General features: G+C 53.1%; 1 protein-coding gene across 1 annotated transcript in view; it reads left to right on the top strand.

Annotated features, from left to right (window-relative positions):
* The window catches only part of IGSF21 (immunoglobin superfamily member 21), a 279,347-nt gene that overhangs the window by 37,933 nt on the left and 214,695 nt on the right, over positions 1–26,719 (top strand). The window lies entirely within an intron of this gene.

The raw sequence follows: 26,719 nt of genomic DNA, 5'->3' as shown, positions 1-26,719 counted from the left end.
TCCTGCCTTCAATCTTTCCCAGCATCAGGGTCTTTTCAAATGAGTCAGTTCTTCTCATCAGGTGGCCAAAGTATTGGAGTTTCAACCCCAGCATCAGTCCTTCCAGTGAATATTCAGGACTGATTCCTTTAGGATGGACTGGTTGGATCTCCTATAGTCCAACAGACTCTCAAGAGTCTTCTCCAACACCACAGTTCAAAAGCATCAATTCTTCAGTGTTCAGCTTTCTTTATACTCCAACTCTCACATCCATACATGACTACTGGAAAAACCATAGCCTTAACTAGAAGGACCTTTATTGACAAAGTAACGCCTCTGCTTTTCAATATGCTGTCTAGGTTTGTCATGACTTTCCTCCCAAGGAATAAGCGTCTTTTAATTTCATGGCTGGAGTCACCGTCTACAGTGATTTTGGAACCCCCCAAAATAAAGTCTGTCACTGTTTCCACTGCTTCCCCATCTGTTTGCCATGAAGTGATGGTACCAGATGTCATGATCTTAGTTTTCTGAATGTTGAGTTTTAAGCCAACTTTTTCACTCTCCTCTTTCACTGTCATCAAGAGGCTCTTTAGTTCTTCACTTTCTGCCATATGGGTGGTGTCATACGCATATCTGAGGTTATTGATATTTCTCCCCGCAATCTTGATTCCAGCTTGTGCATCTTCTAACCAAGTGTTTCTCCTGATGTACTCTGCATATAAATTAAATAAGCAGGGTGACAATATACAGCCTTCATGCACTCCTTTTCCTATTTGGAACCAGTCTGTTGTTCCATGTCCAGTTCTAACTGTTGCTTCCTGACCTGCATACAGGTTTCTCAAGAGGCAGGTCAGGTGGTCTGGTATTCCCATGTCTTTCAGAATTTTCCACAGTTTATTGTGATCCACACAGTCAAAGGCTTTGGCATAGTCAATAAAGCAGAAATAGATGTTTTTCTGGAACTCTCTTGCTTTTTCTATTACCCAACGGATGTTGGCAATTTGATCTCTGGTTCCTCTGCCTTTTCTAAAACCAGCTTGAACATCTGCAAGTTCACGGTTCACGTATTGCTGAAGCCTGGCTTGGAGAATTTTGAGCATTACTTTACTAGTGTGTGAGAAGAGTGCAATTGTGCGGTAGTTTGAGCATTCTTTGGCATTGCCTTTCTTTGGGATTGGAATGAAAACTGACCTTTTCCAGTCCTGTGGCCACTGCTGAGTTTTCCAAATTTGCTGGCATATTGAGTGCAGCACTTTCACAGCATCATCTTCCAGGATTTGAAATAGCTCAACTGGAATGCCATCACCTCCACTAGCTTTGTTCGTAGTGATGCTTTCTAAGGCCCACTTGACTTCACATTCCAGGATGTCTGGCTCTAGGTCAGTGATCACACCATCGTGATTATCTGGGTCGTGAAGATCTTTTTTGTACAGTTCTTCTGTGTATTCTTGCCACCTCTTCTTAATATCTTCTGCTTCTGTTAGGTCCACACAATTTCTGCCCTTTATTGAGCCCATCTTTGCATGGAATGTTCCTTTGGTATCTATAATTTTCTTGAAGAGCTCTCTAGTCTTTCCCATTCTATTATTTTCCTCTATTTCTTTGCTTTGATCACTGAGGGAGGCTTTCTTATCTCTTCTTGCTATTCTTTGGAACTCTGCATTCAGATGGGTATATCTTTCCTTTTCTCCTTTGCTTTTCGCTTCTCTTCTTTTCACAGCTATTTGTAAGGCCTCCTCAGACAGCCATTTTGCTTTTTTGCATTTTTCTTGGGCATGGTTTTGATCCCTGCCTCCTGTACAATGTCACAAACCTCCATCTATAGTTCATCAGGCACTCTATCTATCAGATCTAATCCCTTGAATCTATTGTCACTTCCACTGTATAATCATAAGGGATTTTATTTAGGTCATACCTGAATGGTCTAGTGGTTTTCCCCACTTTCTTCAATCAGTCTAAATTTGGCAATAAGGAGTTCATGATCTGAGCCACAGTCAGCTCCTGGTCTTGTTTTTGCTGACTGTATAGAGCTTCTCCATCTTTGGCTGCAAAGAATATAATCAATCTGACTTCAGTGTTGACCATCTGGTGATGTCCATGTGTAGAGTCTTCTCTTGTGTTGTTGGAAGAGGGTGTTTGCTATGACCAGTGCGTTCTCTTGGCAGAACTCTATTAGCCTTTATCCTGCTTCATTCTGTACCCCAAGGCCAAATTTACCTGTTACTCCAAATATCTCTTAACTTCCTACTTTTGCATTCCAGTCCCCTATAATGAAAAGGACATCTTTTTTGGGTGATAGTTCTAGAAGGTCTTGTAGGTCTTCATAGAACCGTTCAACTTCAGATTCTTCAGCGTTACTGGTTGGGGCATAGACTTGGATTACCGTGATATTGAATGGTTTGCCTTGGAAACGAACAGAGATCCTTCTGTCGTTTTTGAGATTGCATCCAAGTACTGCATTTCGGACTCTTTTGTTGACCATGATGGCTACTCCATTTCTTCTAAGGTATTCCTGCCCACAGTAGTAGATATAATGGTCATCTGAGTTAAATTCACCCATTCCAGTCCATTTCAGTTCGCTGATTCCTAGAATGTTGACATTCACTCTTGCCATCTCCTGTTTGACCACTTCCAATTTGCCTTGATTCATGGACCTGACATTCCAGGTTCCTGTGCAATATTGCTCTTTACAGCATCGGACCTTGCTTCCATCACCAGTCACATCCACAACTGGGTGTTGTTTTTGCTTTGGCTCCATCCCTTCATTCTTTCTGGAGTTATTTCTCCACTGATCTCCTGTAGCATATTGGGCACCTACCAACCTGGGGAGTTCCTCTTTCAATGTCCTATCTTTTTGCCTTTTCATACTGTTTATGGGGTTCTCAAGGCAGGAATACTGAAGTGGTTTGCCATTCCCTTCTCCAGTGGACCACATTCTGTCAGATCTCTCCACCATGACCCGCCCGTCTTGGGTGGCCCTACATGGCCTGGCTCATAGTTTCATTGAGTTAGACGAGGCTGTGGTCCACGTGATCAGATTGGTTTGTTTTCTTTGATTGTTGTTTTCAGTCTGTCTGCCCTCTGATGCCCTCTCCCAGTGCCTATCGTCTTACGGGGGTTTCTCTGACCTTGGATGTGGGGTAGCTCCTGTCAGCCAGTCACAGAGAGGTACTCTTATTATCTCTGTTTTACAGATGGGGACACTGAAACCCAGAGAAGTTAAGAAATCGCCCAAGGCCATACAGCTGGTTAGTGGTAAAACTGGGATTTGAACCCAGGCAGGCAACCCTCTGCAGTATTATTGCCTGGGAGATCCCACGGACAGAGAAGCCTGGCAGGCTCTACAGTCCATGGGGTTGCAAGAGTCGAAGACAACTCAGTGACTAAACCGCCACCAGACAGCTCTAGATCCAGGCCGCAGCAGCAAGCTATAAGCTGCAGCTGGACAGGGGCCAGGTCTGAACTGTCCCCACCGTGGCCCTGGCGCCTGGTGCTGCCTTGCTTCTGCGGGGCCCAAATTAAGTCAAAGGACCTGCCTTCCCTGGCCCTAGTCATTGAAATGTCTCCTTCCCCCGCTTTCTCTCTATTAGCACATATTAGCCATCCTTCAGGACACTTCTCAATATCCCCAAGAATTCCGGTCATTTCTCTGCTTGTTCATCATCTGATTCTCTGAGAGCACATATAATTATTACTATTGAAAAACGTGTACCTCTGTGTCTCTGGTTCAGAGAAGGAGCTCAGAGATGTTTATCGAGGGAAGGAATGCGCGTTATGGTGAGCAAGAGGTTGCACATTACAGCTGATTTCACTGCTCAGGAGTAAAGGGGAATAAAAATAAAACGTAGGAAAAAACCAAGCCTGTTCAGTTTTAAGAATGAATGTTTCATCCTTGAATGAGCGACGTTGTTTCTATTCAAGTACAGAGTACCTACCAGCCTTCCTAGCAAACAAGTTAATGTTTTATATCCACTTTAAAAGCCAGAGCATAATCCCTGTGCTTGAACTGCACATCCCCGCGTTCTTACAGCGTCAGCATGACATGCTTCCCAGTGTGTGTCTGCTGCAGTCTTGGGGACCTGTGATGGGCTAGAGGCACAGAGGGGGTTCCCGGTCACACTCCTGCGGCCCACCTTGCCTGCACCGACAGCCAGATCACATGTGTGTCTCCCCCAGGGGCTGCAGCTGTGGGTGACCCAGCCCCTGCTGCTGAGCACTGACAGACAGGGCCAGAGAGTCTTCGGGGGAAATGTGTGGTCCTCGTGGGGCAGCGTCTGGGGTTCAGGGGAGACCCTGGGGGCCAGGACGGTCCCCAAGGCTCCCAGGAGAGGGCCAGGCTTGAGTGGTCTTACGAGGCAAGGGTGACATGCACGGGGGCGGGGGCGGGCTGTCCGGCACGGTTCAGAGGCTCGGACTCATTGCTGTGCTAATCATTAGTGTCAATACTGTGAATGTTCTCGAATCACGGAGCTAATGTTGCTAGTCATCAGGGGTGATATATCCTGACTCCGCCGCTCTGGCTGGGTGCCCGACCTGCGGGATCTGCCTCTCCCACCGCTCAGCTCTCGGGGGCCGGCCAGTCCCACAATCGGTCCTAACAGACCTCTGTAACGTGGGCAGGTTCTGGAAACCTTGATGGCTTTTCCAAGGGCTCCTCCAGGGTAGGGCCCTGGCTTCATGTACCCGTCTCTCTGTTCTGGCTCCATCATTTCCAAGCTGTGTGACCTTGAGTGAGTCATTTCTCCCCTGTGCTCCTCATCTGTCAAGTGGGTACTGCAGGGCCTAGCATCAAAGGGAGCTCTGAGGAGTCTCTGAGATAGCGTGAATGCAGCGCTGGGCAGCACATCTGCTACAGGTTCCCTGTGTGCTAATGACTGTCATGGTTAAGTCATCTCTTCATTTACATAATAGCAGAAAGCAGGCTTTGGGACCAAGTTGTTCTGGGGTTCAAACTGCTGCCACTCATTCTGAACCTGGGTCTCTCTGGACCTCAGTTTCTTCATCTGAAAAGTGGGGATAAACTTCCCTATGGGGCTTCCCTGGTGGCTCAGCAGTAAAAAATCCACCTGCAGGGCAGGAGACACAGGAGACATGGGTTTGATCCCTGTGTTGGGAAGATCCCCTAGAGGAGGGCATGGCAACCCACTCCGGTATTCTTGCCTGGAGAATCCCAAGGACAGAGGAGCCTGGTGGGCTACAGTCCAGTGGGTCACTAGGAGTCGGACACAACTGAAGTGGTTGAGCACGCAAACTTCCTTCTGGGAGGCTGGGAAGATGAGAGATGGTCCATACACAACCCCTGGTCCAGGAGACTGATGGTGGCTTCAAGTGAGGTCCGGGCTGTGTCCCAACCACCGTGCTCCGCCCTCAGGGATGGGGGTCCCAGGATTCTGTTTCAGCTGCAGGTATCTGAAGATGGGTGCCCAGAGCCAGAAACACTGGCTTCCTGGAAGAGTTGCGTGTGGGGGTTGGGTGAGAACAGATTTGTAAATATCTGGTTCTGGGACCAGGTACTCCACAGACGTTCCGCCCTGCCCCCTCCCTGGGTGCTAAACCCCTTTCCCAGGTCCTCCCTTGGAACTGAGACCTCTGCATTCACAGCAGCACCTTCCAGGCACCCCTGTGATCTAGCTGCCCCATCAGGGCTGGGCACCCGACACCTCTCCATGGTCTCACCAAGTGCAGTCCCAGATGCCAGTGCCGTCTGGACTGTTCCAAGTGAAGAGTGTCTGGTCTGCCCCGGGCCTCTGAGCTGATAGCCCTTGTCCTTCTCTGTCACCACGCCAGCCTCCCCACCTCGGAGCCTTAAAGGAGGAAAGCTGGGCAGTTTGATTGGAGGAAATAGCATTTCAGGCAGGTTATGTGAACCTGAGCAGGGTGGCCAGGTGGTGAAGGATGTGACTCGGCCCCCATGAACCAGTGAGACTTCTGGGCCCCCGGGGCCTTTGCGCATGCCCTGCCCTCTGTATGGAGTGACACTTTCTCACTCCAGCTGGGTCTCTGTTCAAGTGTTCCTCCTCACACAGGCCTTCATTGACTACTTGTAACAGTCAGGGTGATTAACACTAGCTGCTGTAATGAACAACTCCAAACTCTTAGTGACAACACAATAAAAGTGAATTTCTTGCTCAGGCAAAATCAAAAGCATTTATTCTTCCCTTTATGCAGAGGCTCCCCTGGGTGGCTCACCTCCAAGCAGTGAGTCAGCGATCCCAGCCTTTTCTATCTCGTGTCCCTGTCATTCCTAGGACCCCCTTAGGGCTCCTCTGTATTTATTCTGCCAAAGAGGAACGAGAAAGAATACACAGAGCGTCTCAACTGGCATGCCCAGGGCGAGGATCAGATTGGCTCGCATCACTTCTGTCACATTCCAGTGGTCAAAGCAGGTCCCATGGTCATGCCCCACTTCAGTGGGACAGGAAGTGCACTCCCCAACAGTGTGTGGGGGACAGGGGTGAATACTGGCTGACCGATGATTCGCATGAGGGCAGGGGTCTCACAGGGTGTCTAGGGTGGAAGTGGTATCTGACACTTACGACCTCCTTTCATTGACCAGGCCCTGCTTAACCACAGGGAGCCTGGGAGATATTTCTAGCTGCATATTGGTGAAAAACAACAGTTTCTGCCCCACCACCTAATCAAAGGTAGCCCACTGGTGCCTCCCATCATAGATGACCAGAGAATTTGTCACCCATAGGGGACAATTTTAAACCAAAAAAAGACACTAATGATTCCACTGGACACAAGGCTTAAACCAGGGCTGCTCTGGGCCTTCCAGGACGTGTGGTCACCTGCTCTCCATCCCCGGGGCCTGGATCATTGTTCTTTTTCCCTCTCGTCTGTACGTGACATTTATCATCTATCTATGTGGCCACTGGTCCACTGTCTGTCTTCCCCACTAGGATGTGGAGTCCATGAGGGCATGGCTTTTCTTTGTACACTGATTGCTGTCTCCTTGGAGCCTGAACCGGACTTGGCATGTCACAGGGGCTCACTACCTGCTTGTCAAATGAATGAATGCAAATAGTCATCCACAGTCATTTTGCAAACCAGCTATGCATTAGCCCCAGTGTTCCTGCCCTCCGGGAGCTAAACTCTAGAGGGGAAATTAGACTTTGAATCAGGAAGAGTGAATTTCAGGGGCTCTGGGTGGGGTCAGAGAAGATCCTCCTTGGAGGCGATGTTTGAGCTGAGGGTGTTTAGAAAGCAGAGACTTAGTTCTGAATAGCTTTGAGCTCGTCCAGTTTGGCCTTTAGAGGCTGTGTGAGCCCACGTGAGTTGCTTGACCTCTCTGAACTTTAGTTTCCACACCTGGAAAGTGAGCTCAGGTGTCTGTACCTTTGCAGGGTGGAGGCACTGTCTGCCATCTTCCTGGTGATGGCAGGGACCCAGCAAGTGGTGTCGGTCGTCATCATTTCTCTTCTGTAAGTTTTAGACTGGAACTCCCATCCGGGTGGGTCTGGCCTCTGGCGGGGTAGGGGCACGAAGTTCCTGCCTCGCTTGTTATGTATTCACTGAAACTCACCAAGGACAGCTCCCAAGTCGCTCGTGATGGAGCCCTTGAGGACCCGAAGCTGCTTCCTGACGTGCAGCCCCTTGCTCTGGTTTCAGCGAGGCCAGTTGGTGATCCTGGAAGCTTACTCAGTCTCTCTGAACACTTTTCTTTGGAATAGGGATACAAAAAGCTATCTTATGGGGCTAAAGTGAGGATTAAAAGGATAATACAATTAAAGGGCCCAGCACAGCTCCTCCCCCACAGCTGGGATGTAAGAGCACGGAGGCTGACATTTACTGATGGCTCTCAGTGTGCCAGCCAACAGTGGGGACGTCCCCAGATTCAGGGGCTCCAGAGGTGAGCCCCCAAGGGCACCCAGGACCCACTCAACGGCAGCAGTCACGGGGCTTCCCGGCCCTGAAGGGAGGAGGGTGTCTCAAGTTTTGTTCATATTGTCCTCCGCTGGCTTAGAACAGGTGGCCGGTGGCAAGGAAGCTGGGAGAGTGATGGAGGCGTGCCCGGGCACTGCTTCAGCTTTGGTACAAACCGCGGAACAGTTATGGATGGCTTTGTCCTCTCGTCCCATTACCGTCCGCAGACGGCGGTAATTGGCTTCAGGAGGCTTATGCCAGCATCCTCGCCTCCACTCTGCAGAGGGGGCCCAGCCAGAGGGCTGGACTGGAGCTCAGAGCTGCTCGGGCATGCACAGCCCCAGGGGCATCAGAAGGCCCCAACCTGGCTGGTCACACCAGCCCTGCTCCGCCAAGCCCTGGCAACTTGGCTCACTAACAGGATGAAAGAGCAAGGTGTGGTCTCAGGGAGACCGTCACGGCGTGGGCCTGGGCCGGGAGTGGGACAGTGCTGACTCTGAGCCCATGGCCGATGGGCCACATCCTCCTGTAATGCTCATCGCCTGGGGATTGCCCGTGACGGTCCCCTCTACACAGATGTGGTTCCCGAGGGTCAGGTGGGGCAGCGATCTCCCGGGTGGGTCAGCCAGGGATGGCAAGGGGGTGGGGTGGGGGGGCAGGGCCAGGACCTAAGTTCCAGGTGGTCCGAGACCCAGACCTGCGTCACTCTCGCCGCCCCGCGTAGCGTCGGCGTAACCCGTCACCATCCACCCGGAAGCACCAGCGCTTCATCTCATTTCATTGGTTGCTGATGGAACAGGAAACCGCCTTAGTAACAAGCCCGTGTGTTCATTGGACACACTGAGGCCCGGAGCAGGGACGTGCCTTCCGCTGCCCCGTAGGGAGTTCATTGCAGGCCCCTGTCCACCCCTAGAGCTAACGTCGTCTAGGCCAGGTTCCTGTCACCTGTGTGTGCTGTGTCAGGGAATGCCGTGCCCTTAGGCAGGGCACACGCTCCCCTTTCACCCCGGTCCTCACCACTCCCTACTGCTTCCTCCTGGACGAAGTCGTTCCTATGTCCTGCCTGGTGCCCTCCACACGTGCCTCCCTGCCTGGGCTCCCCCCACGGGCACTTTGATAGAACCCGACCTTGGTGCTCTAGTCTCTTCTTTTGAGTACACCCTTGCCCCCTTCAAGGCCTGCCAGTCCCAACTCCCATTTTACACTTCCTTTCAAACTTCCCTCCTGCATGAAAACGTCTCCCCATTCAAAGCCCACTCCCGTTTCCTCTGATTCTGCTTGGTGTCGAAGGAAAGCCAAGGACAGGAGCATCAGCTGCTCAGCCATCTCTTCTCTGACCTTAATGCCTGGCTCAGGGAGGCTGGGGTCAGCCCTGTGCTCAGCACTGGGTCCTGCCTGGAGAAAACACGTGTGTGTTTCTGATCACAGTGCGTCTTGTGCTGAGAAAGCTTCCCTTTCATGAGCAGGGAGGCTCATGTCAGAGGTGAGAGAGGGGCTCCGTCCCCGGGAAGGATCCACTGTGAGAGGCTGGTGATGGGCAGGGGCTGGCAGGGGAGGTGTCACTCAGGCTTCCTGTGGGTCCCAGCGGAGGCAGATGGAGCCAGGAGGTCAGAACCACCAGTTTCACTCTTCCTCCAGGCAGCCCTCCAGGACCTCTCCTGATTCTAGCCAGTCTCAAGGGTCTCCAGGAAGTTCCTCCTCTAAGGAAAGGCGAGGAAAGAGAAGAAAGGAAGGGACAGGTGCGAAGGGAGAAAAGTGAGTGCGGGGGAGGGGAGAGGATGGACTTCGGCTACACAAGGCAGGTCCATTTTCTTTGACTCCAAATGGCTTAGCTTAGGCTGTTCCCGCCTGGAATGAACCCCATCCCCACCCCTTTTAACATCCTTCAACTTTTAGCCCAGAAAACACCTCTCTGCCTCCCTGCTTCCCTTCATCCCCCGCCCCCCGGCTCCTGTGTTGCGTGGCACTTTGCTTGAGCCTGGGTTTCCTCCCCTGCTTGGGTGTCTGCACCACCCCCCACACTGTGACCCTTGGCAGGGGTCCCTGTCACCCTGGCACCCAGCCCAGGGGGCTGCGCAGAGACCCTGACTAGTGTGTGGAGGTTGTCTGAGGGGTGATCCGAGTCTCCGCCTGGACTCTGCCACTCTGGGGCCCTGTGACCTTGGAAGAGCTGTCTGCCCCTCTGGGCCCCTGCTTGTCCGTCTGTGAAATGGAGGTAAAACTGCCTGCTCTGTGGGGATAAGAATCCAGCACCTGTGTATGCTTGGCATTTGTTAAGGGTTCATCAAACACAGCTATGGAGCAGGTAAAAGGGGGACCTGACTCAGGCCAGAGGCTTCCCTCATAGCTCAGTCAGTAAAGAATCTACCTGCAATGCAGGAGACCCCAGTTTGATTCCTGGGTCGGGAAGATCCGCTGGAAAAGGGACAGGCTACCCACTCCAGTGTTCTTGGGCTTCCCTTGTGGCTCAGCTGTTAAAGAATCCACCTGCAATGCAGGAGACCTGGGTTCAATCCGTGGGTTGGGAAGATCCCCCGGAGAAGGGCAAGGCTACCCACTCCAGTATTCTGACCTGGAGAATTCTACATGTATAGTCCATGGGGTGGCAAATAGTTGGACACGCATGAGTGACTTTCACTCCTAACCCAGGCCAGCTCACCCACTCCTCCAAGGGCAACTCTGCCGAGGCCCCAAATGGAAGGGCATGGGGGGCATGCAGGGTCTAGGGTCCCCAAAGAGCTGGGTGCCGGGCAGAGGGCCCCATCCATCCCTCTCCAAAACAAGTGTGGGGACAGAGACCAGCTAGGCAACCCTGAAATTGGGAAAGTGACCCACGCTTGGGGGCTGGCGAGGGGGCCGTGGAGCCCCTTGAGTGGGGCAGGTTCAGGCCAGAGGAGGGCGAGCCGGGTCCCTCTGTGGGTCCTGAAGGCCCAGCTCAGCCCGGCCAGGCCGCCCCTGAGGCCTGGGCCGTGACCTTGGTGCAGTCTGGCTCCCAGCCCCGCCCAGGGCGAGGAAAGAGAAGCTAATAGTGGCGGGCGGTCGGGAGGCTGGGCGTTTAATTGATGAACGTGGCTGCGTGTTTGACGGGCCCAGATGCAGTGCGGGCGGAAGGTGAAGCATTAATACGTGTAATAGGTATTACGGTGCATCTCCGGCCTGGCAGGCCGTGTTTACCCAGCTGGGAGCTGATCCGGGTCTCATGGACACGCAGACCAGCCCCTGCCCTCTTGGGAGGGGCCGGGCCCGGCCTGGCCTTGCCCACTCCCGGGGCCTGGCCTGCCTGGGTGGGAGGGGGTCGCTTCCGGGGCCTGCATGAGCCCTAGACCTTTAAGGGGTGGCAGAGGCTTCCCTGGTGGCTCCAATGGGAAAGAATTCACGTTCAGTGCAGGAGACTGGGGTTCCATCCCTGGGTCGGGAATATTCACTGGAGAACGAAATGGCAACCCGCTCCAGTATTCTTGCCTGGAGAATTCACTGGACAGAGGAACCTGTGGGCTGTGCAGTCCTTGGGGTCACAAGGGTTGGACACGACTCAGTGACTAAACCGCCACGGCCAGGGAGGGAAGGAGAGCGGGATGGGCCGAGTGGTGTGCGCACGCCCTCCCGCTTCATGCCCTCCCGCTTCACGCCCCTATTTGCATTTCATCCTTTCCTTTTCGTAGAAGAGGAAACAAGCTCAGAGAGGGTAAGCAAGTTGCTTATGGATGTACAGCAGATGGGTGGCAGAGCTGGGCTTCCACCCAGGCCCCCCTGGGTCCAAGCCTGAGTGCTGTTTCTTAGAAGGCAAGACCAAGGCCCCCAGGCCCACCCGTGACCCCCTATAGTGAGGGTCCTAGGGGCAGTCTTTAGCATCCTGGATTTTTTTCCTTAATGTCACTTGAATGTTTAGTAACCAGGTTTCATAAAGAGGGCTTGGGGAAGACCCCAAGCAACTCTAGGTTTCCCTAACAGCCAGCTCTGTGGCTTTTGTCTCTGAGTCTGTGTAATCTGGGAAGCAGAGCATGACAGGCGGTAACGGTGTGATGGGCAGTGGGGTGCGGCCAGGGGCAGGGCAGAGATGGGGCTGAGGGCTGGAGTCAAAAAGACATTCAGACTCGCAATGCCTTGCAACAGCCCTGGCTGCAGCTTCCCAGGCCAGGACCCAGACTCCCCACTGCCCCGCCCCTCTCTGCCCCAGAAGACTTTTTGAGGAGGGGGGTGGGGTTCTCGCGCCTTTCGGGGTGCTCTGATGCTGCCCCCGTCTGTCTCCAGGCTGGGCTGGAGCAGGGCCCCTTCACGGTCCCTCATCTGCAAGGTGGGCCCAGGCACGTCCTGGTTCTCACGTCCTTCCGGGACCTCAGACCCTGCACTGCAGCCCACGCGGGGGGCTCGCCAGGCAGGGCCCCTGTGGTCTCTCCATTCATGTCATCTTCTCAGCGCTCGCCCTGGCACCCTGCCTCCCTCTGGGGCTCCAGCAACACAGCAAACCTGCCCTTCCTCCTCCCAGGCTGCGGCGGTTAATGGGACGCTAAGTGCCTATTCTGCAGATGAGGAAATTGCAATTAAGGGAGGTTAAGTAACTTTCCCGGGGTCACATGTTTGGTTTGCCTGATTCCCAACACCAAGAATTTCCCACTTCATCAGCTAGCCTTTTTGATGGAGGGTACTTCCGGGGCAGGGGCCGACACCCCATCAGACTCAGGGCTCCCGCAGGAAAAGGGCTGGGTCTCCTCCGCCAGGGTAGGCATTTGCTCAGAGCGGGAACTCTGTCTCCCTCCCTGGACCATGAGCTTCCCAAGGGCACAGGCTGTACATCTCCCATCTGCCTGGGACCCTCCAAAGGTAGGACCTGAGTCTCCCCCATCAGACTGGGAATATCCTCTGGAGGCCCTTTCTCCCTCATCAGATTGGGATCTCCTTAAGGGCCAGCTCAGGGCCGCCCCCATCAGACTGGGAGCTCCCTGAGGGCAGGGGTGAGTCTGAGTGTCTCTGCCAGCCCTCCACCCCATGCCACCTCCAACTTGAGGACACCCAGCCCGTGGCATTCCTCAGCCTGACCATGCCCCGTGCAGGACTCACTCACAGCCCAAGCAGAAGCTGCCAACAGGCCGCTAAGCCACAGTGCACCCCGGGCATTAATTAGTGTTGCCTCTGTTAAGTGTTTCTTCCCGTTTATGCAAATCAGCGAGGTAAGAGGCATATAATGAAGTGTTTGTGGTTTAATACTGTGCGGTAGGAAGGAAGATGAATTTTAATTACTGGCTCCTAATTGGACGGACGGCTTGTTAATATCCTGCTGATGGGTTGTCTGAGCCGTTTGCCACCCACCCACCCAGGCCCAGGTGTCTGCTGACCCGCATTGCAGGGCTCCTCGAGGAGCCTTTCCGCCTGCCCTTGTCAGGGGTCATGCTGGGCATCCCTCTGCTGTAGCCTTTGGAATCCCCACAGAGACTTGCAGTTTCTCTCCTTCTCCCTCTCTGCCTTTTGCAGGGTCTGAGGGCTCATGTTCAAACCCTCACTGTGCCGCTTGCTTGCTGGGTGACCTCGGGCAAGTCTCTTGCCCTCTCTGAGCCTCGCGTTCTTCAGGTTAAGTGCTGAAGAGCATGAAGTGGGGGCAGTGGGAAGTTGTCAGAGCTGGGTGTTTAGGAGAGGGTGAGCCAGGGAGGTCCTTCAGGACCCTGATCACCCAGAGATGGCAGGAGAGAGGGAGCCCAGCGAGAGTCTGAGGGAGAGAGGCAAGCGGGATGTTTGGGCAAGCTGGAGGTGCGTGCCACCCCGGAGTCAGAGGACGCTGAGGACCATCCCCTCCCACGCATCCCTCAGGGCTCTGCTCGGGTGGCTCCCCTCCAGGACCTCTGCCCCCCGGGGCCCCTGGGTGGAGGGTCCCTACCTTGGGTTTGGTGCAGGACAGCTGGGTTAGGCGACTGCCCCTGTCACCCTGGCTGTCACCTGGAGCCATCACTGCACACTCATCATTCGTCCCTCCCCCGTCAGACTGCAGGCTTCATGGGGATAAGGTGTCTGTCTGTCTGTCCTGAAGCCTAGTGTCCAGCCCAGTTCTGGGACCCTCTGTTCATCCAAGACGAATTTGTGCAGTGAAAGAATGATCAGTAAGCAGGACCAAGTTCAGGCTGGACCTGTCTTCTGAAGACACTCTAAGCAGGGTGCAGTCTAGACTCTGGGGAAGATTGGCGATAGGGAGCCATGGAGGACTCTACACAGGGAGCTGGCGAAACGCTGTGATAAATGGCATCTTTGTGCATCCCCTCTGCCTCTCCTCTCATCCCCTCCCCTTTGAACATCTAAATCTTTACATGATCTCAGGTCACCAGATGACAAATTTAGAAGCACTTATGGATCTGCCGGCTTCCCTGGTGGCTCAGTGGTAAAGAATCCACCTGCCAGTGAAGGAGACCCAGCTTTGATCCCTGGGTCAGGAAGATCCCCCGGAGGAGGAAATGACAAGCCACTCAAAGAATCAGACATGACTTCACAACTAGTCCAAGAGTTAGTCCCTCATCTGTGTCCAACTCCTTGTGACCCCGTGGACTGCAGCACACCAGGCCTCCCTGTCCATCACCAACTCCCAGACTTTACCAGGGTCCTCTGTCCATGGGGTTTCCCAGGCAAGAATACTGCAGATGGTTGTCATTCTCTTCTCCAAGGGATCTTCCCAACCCGGGGATGGGACCTGGGTCTCCTGTGTTGCAGGCAGATTCTTTACCATTTGAGCCATCAGGGAAGCCTGTTCAGTTCAGTCGCTCAGTCGTGTCCGACTCTTTGCGACCCCGTGGACTGCAGCACACCAGGCCTCCCTGTCCATCACCAACTCCCAGAGTTTACTCAAACTCATGTCCATTCAGTCAGTGATGTCAACCAGCCATCTCATCCTCTGTCGTCCCCTTCTCTTCCTGCCTTCAATCTTTCTCAGCATCAGGGTATTTTCCAGTGAATCAGTTCTTTGCATCAGGTGGACAGAGTATTGGAGTTTCAGCTTTGGCATCAGTCCTTCCAATGAATATTCACGACTGATCTCCTTTAGGATGGACTGGTTGGATCTCCTTGCAGTCCAAGGGACTCTCAAGAGTCTTCTTCAACACCACAGTTCAAAATCATCAATTCTTTGGTGCTCAGCTTTCCTTATAGTTCAACTTTCACATCCATACATGACTACTGGAAAAACCATAGCCTTGACTAGACGGACCTTTGTTGGCAAAGTAACATCTCTGCTTTTGAATATGCTGTCTAGGTTGGTCATAACTTTTCTTCCAAGGAGCAAGTGTCTTATAATTTCATGGCTGCCGTCACCCTGTGCAGTGATTTTGAAGCCCCCCAAAATAAAGTCTGTCACTGTTTCCACTGTTTCCCCATCTATTTGCCATGAAGAGATGGGACCGGATGCCATGATCTTAGTTTTCTGAATGTTGAGTTTTAAGCCAACATTTTCACTCTCCTCTTTCACTTTCTTTAGTTCTTCACTTTCTGCCACAAGGTGTGTCATCTGCATATCTGAGGTTTTGATACTTCTTCCGGCAGTCTTGATTCCAACTTGTGCTTCCTCCAGCCCAGCATTTCTCATGATGTACTCTGCATATAAGTTAAATAAGCAGGGTGACAATATACAGCCTTTACGTACTCCTTTTCCTATTTGGAACCAGTCTGTTGTTCCATGTCCAGTTCTAACTGTCACTTCCTGACCTGCATACAGATTTCTCAAGAGGCAGGTCAGGTGGTCTGGTATTCCCGTCTCTTTGCCTGACAACAAACAGTGGATCTTCTAGGAGGGGCAGGGTCTGATCTGGAAAGGGCATGACTAGAGGGAGAGAAGAATTCCTTCGTACCAGGAATTTCACCAGACTGGCTCGAGGAGCATTATAAACAGGTAGAAACGCTATATCCTGAGTTTTTATTAATATGCAGAGCTGCCTCTTTGGAAAAGCACACTGGAGTTTGAACCTAGTTTTGAGACTTAACCATCTTTGAGCTCTTTCTGAGCCTCAATAGACTGATCTGTAAAATGGGCTCAATCTACTTTACAGGGTAGGTTGAGAGAACAGTCAGCAAAGTCCTCAGCATATAGTAGGTGTTCAACAAATGATAGATATATTTATTAAATCTGCCATGATGAGCGGGACAGAAGAGGTGAGTGCCAGCTTAATTCCCAGGCCACCCAGGCGGGGTGCAGGTCTCTGGGGCGCACAGCTGCCTCTGCCACTTTCCGGCTGGGTGACCTCGCCTCAGTGTCCTTCTCTAAGTCATAATTTCTTTATTGGCAAAATGGGAAACCTGCTCACGTGGCCTGGGCAGGTTTGAATGAGGAAACACACGGGAAGTGCCTGGTCTCAGAGCAGGGCCATTCAGAGAGCTGACAGCTGCTCCTGTCCTGGGCTTTTCACTCACTCAATGGAGGGAAGAGCAAGCCTTTTTCTCTCCCTACCAGGGATCTCGGTTTCCGCACAGACGCCCTCCCGGAATTGTTGCAACACCAGCCGAAGATGTCTAGGCGCAGCCTTCCTAAACTGTAATGTGCTGGGAGGGTTGGGGTCACAGAGGGGCTGGTGGGTGAGGTCAGAGGGGCGGAGGTAGCTGCCCACAGGCTGTCTGCACCGGGCCAGGTGGCAGCTGGCTGTGACCCCACGGACCGCCGTACCCGTGTGGACACTGAGAAATAGCCGTGGACTTGGGACCAGCTGCAAAGCCTTGGGTCTTCCCCGGGGCTGGGGGGTCTCCTGGGCTTGCCCCTCCACTCAGCTCTATTCCACCTGGGGGTCACAACAAGGCTAGGGCTCTGTCCTCCCCGATCTCAACCTGCTGCCTCCTTCTTCTCCACCCAGAGTGCTTGGGCGGCTCTCCTTCCCCACCGAGATGGGGGTGGGGGAAACAGCACTTATGGAATGCCTACTGAAGATGGCAGGGCCTCTCCTGAGTGCCGCTCTCATCCTCAGGCTGCCGGTGAGGAAGCCGAGGCAGCTTATGGGAGGTGGGGACATGAGTGAGCGTCCAAGCTGGGAGGGCGTCCGGGCCCGCGTGACTCCAGCCCTGTGCTCTCTCCCCGGGGCCTGCAGACACCTGCTCGCCTCCTAGAAGGGGACCCAGAGCACCAGAAAGCCTCCCTCACCTTCACCCACCTCATTTCTTGGGCTCATCAAACAGAGCCCAAGGTGGCTGCACAGAAGGTCAATGCTTCTTCCAAAGGCTGCGCCAGGGACAGGAGGACAGATAGGCCTGTGCCTGCAGGGACCCCCTGGCCATGAGGCCTGCCAGGGTTTCTAAAGAACAGAAAAGCAAGGAAGCAAAGTTAAAACAACAAAAAACATTTGTTTGAATGGAAAGCAGAGGCCAGACAGACGTGCTCCCGACTCACACTACAGCCCTCTAATGGGATAGAAGGAGGTTTGTCTTTGTGTTTAGAGGCCAAATATTTATTAAGTGCTTTGCAGAGTGATGGGGCCAAAGGCTCCAAGGCTTTGAAACCAAGCAGATGAGGGAGGCCTGGCTTTGAATCCCAGTGTCTCTTGAGTGCTGTGTGACCTCGGGCATGTCCTTCAACCTCCCTGAACCTCAGTTTTCTCAGCCGCAGAAGAGAATCATCATACCCACCTTATAGGGTTTATTACTATATGTTAGGGACATGGCATTAGTCCTGGCATATTTACTGGTGTTCAGTAAATGTTCATTCCATTCTACTTACTATAGAAGCTTTAGCAAGCTAAGGATATGAAATTTACCAGCACTTGCCCCATTGACTAAGTTCACAGGAGGTGGTATTTTCCAGGAAGGATGACAGAAAGTGAGGTCCTGAGTTCAGGAGGGCTCTACTCCAGAAGACTCGTTGGACTGGGGCAGGGGCGGGGAGTGGTGCAGACCAAGACGTGAAGTGTCAGGGGCTTGGGGATACCCGTGATGGTGTGACACTGTCGAGGGGGCCTTTCAGGGTGGTAAGTGGAGGGTGAATAAAAGTTGGTTGGCAGGATGTGGATTCTTGGAGGTTGAATTCAATCCCCAATCACTCTGGGGTGACTCTGCTAAACTGGAGAGGTCTTCGTGGGGGTTCAAGGCCCCGTGGGAGAGGCGAGTGCCACATTCTAGGGTCAGAAGTCCTGAGCACCAAGCTTGGCTCTGTTGGTTACTAGCTGCTGACCTTGGACAGGACTGCTCCACTTCTCCAAAGCTGTTTCCTAAACTATAAAATGAAGATCATCACACTTACCTTGGCTGTTGCCCAAAAAAAAAGGAAAAGAGAAAAAGCTAAGTGCCAGGCAGGTGGTAAGTACTCGGCAAACAGTGGTGATTATGCTGTTATTGCTGTTGCTGTCCCAGGGGGAGGTCCAGGACGAGTTGCAAAAGGAACTGATATGGATGAGAGGGCAGAGGGAAGAGCTGGTGCAGGATGCGAGGCTCAGTGGCTCTGACGCTAAACCTTCGTGTCCTGGGCCCTGGGGAGGTGGTTCATTGACGTGAGCCTGGCACGTTCACCCAGGGCTGGGGCAGCTCTCCACGTCTCTGGACAAGCCTGGTACTTTTCATGCACATTGGCTTCCGTTTCCCCAGCAGGAGGCAAGGCTCCTGAGACATACTGTCCATCCACTCAGCTTTATGTGGAAGACCTGTACTTTGCCATCTTCTCTTGGAAACACCATGGGAGCAGCCAGTTTTGATGGGTGGGGAAATCCATCTCCCTCTACTTTGGGGTGGGGGAGTGGAAGGGCTGGAGGTGATGGAAGTGTGTGTCCATCTGGGTCTTCTTTGTCTTTATGACCTGATGACAGCTTGGGGTGCTTCCTAAGTTAAGCATGAGCATAAGAGCTTTCAAACCCAGTATCAGGGCCCAGGATCCACCAAGAGATGTTTTCCAATTCCTGAGCATGTATTTAGTCCACAAAAAGGGAAATGCAGTGATAGCCATGAACTGATGCCTTCGAACTGTGGAGTTGGAGAAAATTCTTGAGAGTCCCTTGGACTGCAAGGAGATCAAACCAGTCAATCCTAAAGGAAATCAACCCTGAATATTCATTGGAAGGACTGATGCTGAAGCTGAAGCTCCAATACTTTGGTCACCTGATGTGAAGAGCCAACTCACTGGAAAAGACCCTGATGCTGGGAAAGATTGAAGGTGGGAGGAGAAGGGGGTGACAGAGGATGAGATGGTTGGCTGGCATCACCAACTCAGTGGACATGAGTTTGAGCAAGCTCCAGGAGTTGGTGATGGACAGGGAAGCCTGGCAGGCTGCAGTCCATGGAGTGGCAAAGAATCGGACAAGACTGAGTGACTGAACAATAACAGTAATATCAATCCAGTTTAGTAGCTGATTTAGCGAATTACTTAACTAAAAAGAAGTGAAGAATGTGAAGAGGACAGAATCCAGTGGCGTGGGAGCACCCTGCGGCCAGCGCACGGGAGGACAGACGATGGTAGCAGTAGGTGGTGCTGACCCCCCTCTACAGCTCCCTGTGGGATGTGCCGTCACCAGTCTCTCGAGAGGTGAGGAAACGGAGGCGCAGACAGTGAGTAACTGTCTCTCCCAAGGTTAAATGACTAAGCAGGGGCAGGGCTGGGATTTGTGCCCAGATTTGACCGACTCCAGAGCACATATATTTCCCTTTTCTGACCTCCCTCCTTTTCCTCATCCCTCTTTCTTCCCTTTCTTCATTTTCCTTTCAACTGAGTATTACCGAGTTGCCATGTACAGAGTTGTCCAATTTACATTACGCCCACCGTTGCCAGACAGCCCCTCCCTACTCCCCGCTGGTCTTGCCAACGTGGCATTAGCAGACCTTCGGGAATTTGGTCCATCTGATAAGCGAAAGATGATATCTCAGTGCAGTTTTATCATGAATGAGGTTGAGCATCTTTTCATGTGTTTATGAACCACTTGTATTTCCTCTTTTGGTGAATATCATGCTGACTATTTTTGATATTAGTTTGTTGGTCTTTCTTTCTTCTTGATTTCTAGGAGCTTTTTATATATTAAGGATATAATCAGTAATAGGAAACTGTATTGGTTTGCTAGAGCTGCCGTAATAAGATGATATACGCTAGGTGGGTTCAACAACAGAGCAGTGTTTGCCCCGTCCTGGAGGTCAGAAGTCCACAAGCAAGGCGTCCGCATGCTTGGCTTCTCCCGGAGCCTCCCTCCCCTTCCGAGCAGCTGCCTCCTCCTGCGTCCTCGAAGGCTCTTTCCTCTGTGCACGTTCAGCCCTGGTGTCTCCCGTGCGTCCACGTTTCCTCTTCTCTTAGGGGCCCCAGTTATGTTGGATTAGGACTCACCTTCAAGGCTCTATTTTAAACTTAATTACCTCTTTAAATATGCCCCGATACAGTCACATTTTAAGATGCTGGGGATCAGGGCTTCAATATAAAATATTGTGTGCATGCTCTGTCTTGCCTGACTCTTTGCGAATTAATGGACTATAGCCTGTCAGGTTCCTCTGTCCATGGGATTTTCCAGAAAAGAATATTGGAGTGGGTTGCCATTTCATCCTCCAGGGAATCTTTCCAACCCAGGAACTGAACCCATGTCTCTAGTGTCTCCTACATTGGCAGGCGAATCCCTTACCACTGAGCCACCTGGGAAGTCCTTCGGCATAAAATGTGAAGGGGACACAATTCAGTCCCTAACAGAGTCCTACATATTCTTTAAAGCCTTGCATGCATGCTAAGTCACTTCAGTTGTGTCCGACTCTTTGTGACGCTATGGACTGTAGCCCACAAGGCTCATCTGTCCGTGGGATTCTCCAGGCAAGAATACTGGAGTGGGTTGCTATGCCTTCCTCCAGGGGATCTTCCTGACCCAGGGATCGATTTGAAAGCCTTCTTTGTGTATTTTTTTCTGTGTCCTAAAGCCTCCTCAAATCTCTGAATTTGAGTATCTCCAGTCAGGTCTTATCTAGAAAACTGAGCCTTGTCTTTGCTGGCCCCCTAATCTGTCTCCTGAGATGCTGTGTCCTGGGGGAGGGCTGTGGCAGGCCCTGGGGTCACTTTGACCTGGCCTGAAGTTCTGACACTTTACAGGGCAGCAGGGTGACCTTGGGCCAGTCACTGTCTCCGAGTTTCAGTCTTGCTTCTATAAATGAAGCTAATACTTGTGAGCTGGCAGGGTGGCTCTGAGGATAAAATGAGATGATGTCTATGAAACGTCTGGCCCATATCAGGGCTCAGTATGCTGTAACTGTCATAATTTTCTGTATGAATAGCTGCTCATTTATCAAGCCTCTGGGATGCGCAGGCATCAAGGGAGGGGCTGCAGAGGTGAATGTGTCCGGGTCTGTTGCTCTCAGGGGCTCCTGGTCTGGGATGGGGGTGGCCGGAGAAGCTAGGCCAGGCCCCACGGTCCTCCAAAGCGCATGCGGGAAAGGGAGGCATTCACAGTTGCTGTAGCGCACATCTGAGTTGTGAAAGTGGACGAGAATTTCTGCAGGTGGTGGGGGCGAGGGGAGAGGACACTGCCAGGGGAAGGCTTGTTATACCAGGAGCAGAGGCAGGAAGTGCAGACCAGCCTCACTGACGGTGTCTCCTTCCGTCTGGGGGCATCTGGAAGGGATGGAGTGGTTGGAGGTGGGCAGCAGCCTGGAGCATCTGTTGGGGAAACAGAACTCCCTCACCTGAAACAAGCGAGCCGCACACGTGTTGAGGGCGTGTGGCCGCGAGGGTGTCGGTGCCTGTGGACGAACAGCCCTTGAGCAGACAGAGGCAGATCAGGCTCCACACCCGTGGCCGCGGGGCCAGTCACGGGCAGCCTGGCCAAGACCGAGCTTGCAGAAAGTGGGGGGCGCAGCCTGGCACAGACCTCTGAGGACCTGAGGGGGTGGGTCCTAAGCCGGAGTAGAGGATGACCAGAGATAGCACCAGATGATGAGGACTGGCCCAAGGGCCTCTGTCGGCTCCCAGGGCTCAGCAAGAGCTCCAGCACCTGGCACTCGGTCTCATCTAATTCTTGCTTCAAACCCGCACAGTGCGTATTTATTGGCCTCATTGTACTGGAGAGGAAACGGGACTCAAAAAGGCAGAAGAGTTTCCCTGGAGTGAATTAGAGACCAGGTGGTGTGAAGAACTGACTCATTGGAAAAGACCCTGATGCTGGGAAAGATTGAAGGCGGGAGGAGAAGGGGATGACAGAGGATGAGACAGTTGGATAGCATCACCGACTCAATGAACATGAGTTTGAGTAAGCTCCAGGAGTTGGTGATGGACAGGGAAGCCTGGCGTTCTGCAGTCCATGGGGTCGCAAAGAGTCAGACAGGACTTAATGACTGAACTGAACTGAAGTGAGGAGCCAGGCTTAGAACCTGGGGTGCTACATGCCCCTCGGTGCATCCTCATGCTGTACAGAAAGGGTCTCAGATGGGGACCTTTCCAGTGAAATCAGTTTCCACGTCAGGGGTCGTGGCACCCTGACACCCCAGCCATTGGCCTGGCCGAATCCCCTCTCGAGACTCCAGCGTGAGGTTAGGGTGTGCCTTCTCGGATTCTCGGGACACCAGCGTGGGGTTAGGGTGTGCCTTCTTGGATCCCTTTCTTAAAGGAAAAGGACGCCTGCCTTTCCGCCCAGTGCTGCAACCTCATTGTTCACTTTACCTTCTTGATCTGATGGAGGTGAATGTATACTGAGCTTCTCCTTTGAGCCCCATCCTTGCTGGTACAGAGGAGAGGAGGGGTCCCCCAGGGGATGCACTCAGTTCCCTGTAGCAAGCGGGGCTGGGTGGCCGGTGCACGGTCTCACCGCGGGGCTCCAAGTGCCTCTCAATTGTTTTGTCTGCTCGTGGGTCCCAGAGACAGGTCTCCTCCCATCCGGCCCTCACTCTCCCTGTTCTAGTTCAGCGAGACACCTTCATCTTATCTCTTGGAGGGACATGTGCTCTCCTTTTAAAGATCACGTTCATTGCTGGTTGGAAGAGACCAACAAGATTAGCTTCATGGTCCAAAATGTCTCCTGGGGGCCGGAGGAGACCTTGAGAGTTGAGCGGGTCCACCTGCCGCTTTTGGGGTGGGGGCTGGGTGAGGGAGCAGTGCGCCCTCTGAACTCCACCCAGGGTCTCCACCGCTGCCAGAGCCCCCCACCCCTCTGCCCGCCGCAGAAGAGCATCTGGCCGTTAACTTATATATAATAACCCTTAAACACTGCCATTAAGTCCCCTCTCATTCTTTTAAACTACCCAGGAAGGGAATTCAGGGTGATATATGGAGGCTTTTATGGCTGGTACTGGGCAGCTTAAGGACTTAGCAGCATGCTGAACACACACATTGTTGCATAAATAAGAATCGCTGTGATATCAAAGCATCACTCAGCTCAATGTCCGGGCATCCTTGTGGCCCTGAATCCCCTCTCTGCATCCGGAGTCGTAACCGCTCGCCAGGGACACTGAGGACAGATGCTGGCTCAGAGCTGGAGCCCTGGAGCCCTGTGATGTCACCACAGCTGGGTGCTCCAGAGATGCTGTCACTCTGTACCCCCACCCCCTCCTTCTTTCTTTAACGCAGTCTTTTCTCCAGTTATCCTTCCGTGTTGCATGAGGCGCAGAGGATGGCACTGCGTGGGTGCGTGCGTGCTCAGTCGCTTCAGTCGTGTCCGACTCTGTGTGACCTCGTGGACTGTAGGCCGCCAGTCTCCTCTGTCCAAGGGATTCCCCAGGCAAGGATGCTGGAGCGGGTGGCTGTGCCCTCCTCCAGGGGATCTTCCCAACCCAGGGATCGAGGCTGGCAGAGGAAAGGCACTGTCGTATTTGGGAATTAACCTACCACACGCTGGGCTCTCTACAGGTTTCGCACATCAGATCTTCGATTGTCCAGTGTCGTAAAGGTTCTCCCATTTATAGCTGAAGAAAACAGTAACAGGCCCCATGTCACCCAGCCCGTGACAAAGTTGGCCTTGAATCCTTCCTCTGTGCCTTTTGTGGAGGTCATCTGCAAGAAACTCGGGCTCTGGGGCAGGGACGGGGGTGGCTCCGGGGGGACTAGGAGCTCGCTGTTGGTGTCAGTCACTCAGTTAGTCACGCCAACTCTTTGAGACCCATGGACTGTAGCCCGCCAGGCTCCTCTGTCCATGGAATTCTCCAGGCAAGAACACTGGAGTGGGTAGCCATTCCCTTCTTCAGAGGAATTTCCCAATCCAGGGATCAAACCCAAGTCTCCCGCGTTGCAGGCAGATTCTTTACCAGCTGAGCCCCCAGAGGGGTGGGCAGGAGCCCTGAGGGGGCTGTAGACACAGCAGTGAGAGAGCAGGGAAGCAGGGCTCCTGAGCTTCTCTTTGGGTTTGCAGGCAAGGGCGCGGTGCTCGCCCGGGGGGTGCATTCTGCTGCTGCTGCTAAGTCGCTTCAGTCGTCTGACTCTGTGTGACCCCATAGACGGCCCACCAGACTCCTCTGTCCACGGGATTCTCCAGGCAAGAACACTGGAATTCGTTGCCATTTCCTTCTCCAGGCGGTGCATTCAGGAAGGAGCAACTGTGCAGTTACTGTCTAATGAGCAAGGTTGCTGAGGGGGAGTTGCTATGTCCTCAGTGGCCCTCCCTGCCTTCCCGTAGCAGGGGTCTCAGGACTCAGGCAGGGCCCTGAGGGCCCCAGCAGAGCCACCCTGCCGCCTCGGGCAGCGCTGCAGGACGGGCAGGGCTCACAGAAAGGCAAGTTCCCGGACATACATGAGCTCGCCTGGCCCAGTGTTAGGTCCCAGGGCGGGGAAGGGCAGAAAGCTCTACAGCCAGGTCGCCGAGCCTGGAGCATCCCACTTTTGCCCTGCAGCAGCTGAAACCAAAGCCCAGGAAAGGCTTCCTCCTCCTTCTTTTCCGCTGACCCTCCTCCTCCTCTCTGCAATGCTGGTTGAGATGCCGGCCACTACGGGAGGAGGGGGCGGTCCCCTGCTCCTTCCATTTTACAAAGGCAGCCCAAGCAGTCAAGAGCTCATTCCATTTTGTGTTGAGACCTCAGGGAAATCGTACATTTCCTCTACTACGCCCCCCAGCCCGAGGGCAGCATCTCAGTTGGCAGAGCTAGCAAGCGGTTTCACTTGTGGCTGGAGCCCATGCTTCCTGTTCTCAGGGTAGCGAGTTCTTCCTGGCAGTTAGCTATGCCTGAGTAACTGGAAGGTGAGCTTATGGCCAGGGAGCATATGCTGCTTGTTGGGTAGGGTGAGCGGGCTTTCAAATCACAGAGTCCTAGGGATGGGGAAGAGGATTGGAAGTGGGGTTCCTGGTACTAGAGAGTTTGGGTTCCACGGGTGGGTGCTTGGTGCTGCCAGTCTGGTGGGGGTGGCAGACAAGTTTGAAAATGTGTGGACTATAAGCCAGGGGTGGGTAGGGTCTTTATGAGTGAGGGCTGGAGGATGCATTATTCTGCAGGAGATGGGACCAGGAGGTGTTTGATGGAACAGCGTGCCAGTAAGGCATGGAGGTGATGGTTAAGGGCGCGGGCCAGCGGGCCAGATAGCTCTACGTTGAAACCCGAGTTCTGTTCCAACGCGCAGCACAGAGTAGACACCTGAGAAGGGTCACGCTGGTGTTGGAAGGGTGGGAAAAACGTTCTTGTTAGAAGGGACAGCACAGACACGGGCACAGCCAGACCTGATGCTGCATCTGTGGAGTCCTGCAGATGATTAACGCGTGCAGTGGCTGGGGACAGGGCGAGGCCGGGCGAGGAAAGGGGGCTGCGGACCAGACCTCGCGCTGTGAGTGGGGTCTTATTGTGGTTGGCAAAAGAGAGCCAAGGATTAGTTTTGAGTAGGGGTTCTGGAAGATGACTGATCCACGGCTCCCGAATCCTTGTTGGCTGGCTACAAAAGACCCATTTGGGATGATACATAAAAATACAGAATCCAGAGTCTCGCTGCTGAAGAGTCAGATTCAACAGGCAGGATAAAGCCTCGCATATATCAAACGCCTTTTACTTGCTTGGTTTTACTCTATGCGCTTCACTTTTACAAACCTCATACAATCATCACAGCAACCCTTCTGAAGTAGACACTGTTATTATCCCCATTTTACAGGTGGAGAAAGTGAGGGCTACGTAACTCGTTCAAGGTGGCACAGCAACAATCGCCAGGAATGGGATTTGGGCCCAGGCTGCCTGACTCCAGAGCCCATGCTTTTAACCACACTGCTATCCTGTCTCTGATGTAGCCGGGGGAAAGCTTATTTTATCGGGCACCGCCCACCCACAGTGGCTCTAACAGGCTGCAGACTTGGGTGGGTATGTGCTCAGTCGCTCAGTCATGTCTGACTCTTTGTGGCCTCATGGACTGTAGCCCACCAAGCTTTTCTGCCCATGGAGTTTTCCAGGCAAGAATACTGGAGTGGAGTGCAAGTTCCTACTCCAAGGATCAAACTCAAGTCTCTTGCATCTCTTGCACTGACAAGCCGTACTTTACCACTAGCGCTACCTGGGAAGCCCCACAGATTTGGGACCCACGGGCATTAACTATGAGTATCCTTGCATTCAGAGATGGGGAAGGACAGAGGTGGCTCCATCAGGGAGGGCTTCCTGGAAGAGGTGGACTTAAAGTTAGGCTGGGGTGGAGGTGGGGAATTAGGGAGGAGGGCATTTTGGGTAGATGCGGAGCTTGAAAAAAAACCCAGGCATCACTTCTTCTTAACCTCTTCACTAAAGGCCCATCAGTAGAATTAACGGGACCCCCTTTGAGTCCAGTGGCTGTGGGACAGGGCGGGAGAAGCCAAGGCTTCTACAGCAACCGGAGGGGGCTCGCTCTCCTCTCTGCCCTGGACCACGAAGCACCTGATGGTCCATGAATCCCCAGCAAGGATAAAAATAATGATGAATACTGTAATAGCCATGCGGAGGATGCGGTGTAGCAGACTGGTTGAGACCCAGTCCTCAGAGACTGGAAGTTCTCGTTCTGGCTCGGCCACTCACTAGCCATGTGACACGCTCCAGCGACTTTCCCCCTCTG

The sequence above is a fragment of the Bos javanicus genome, chromosome 2 (genome assembly GCF_032452875.1).
Source record: "Bos javanicus breed banteng chromosome 2, ARS-OSU_banteng_1.0, whole genome shotgun sequence".
Taxonomy (NCBI): Eukaryota; Metazoa; Chordata; class Mammalia; order Artiodactyla; family Bovidae; genus Bos; species Bos javanicus.
The sequence above is the reverse complement of the archived record's forward strand: the minus strand, read 5'-3'. Positions and strand labels throughout refer to the sequence as shown.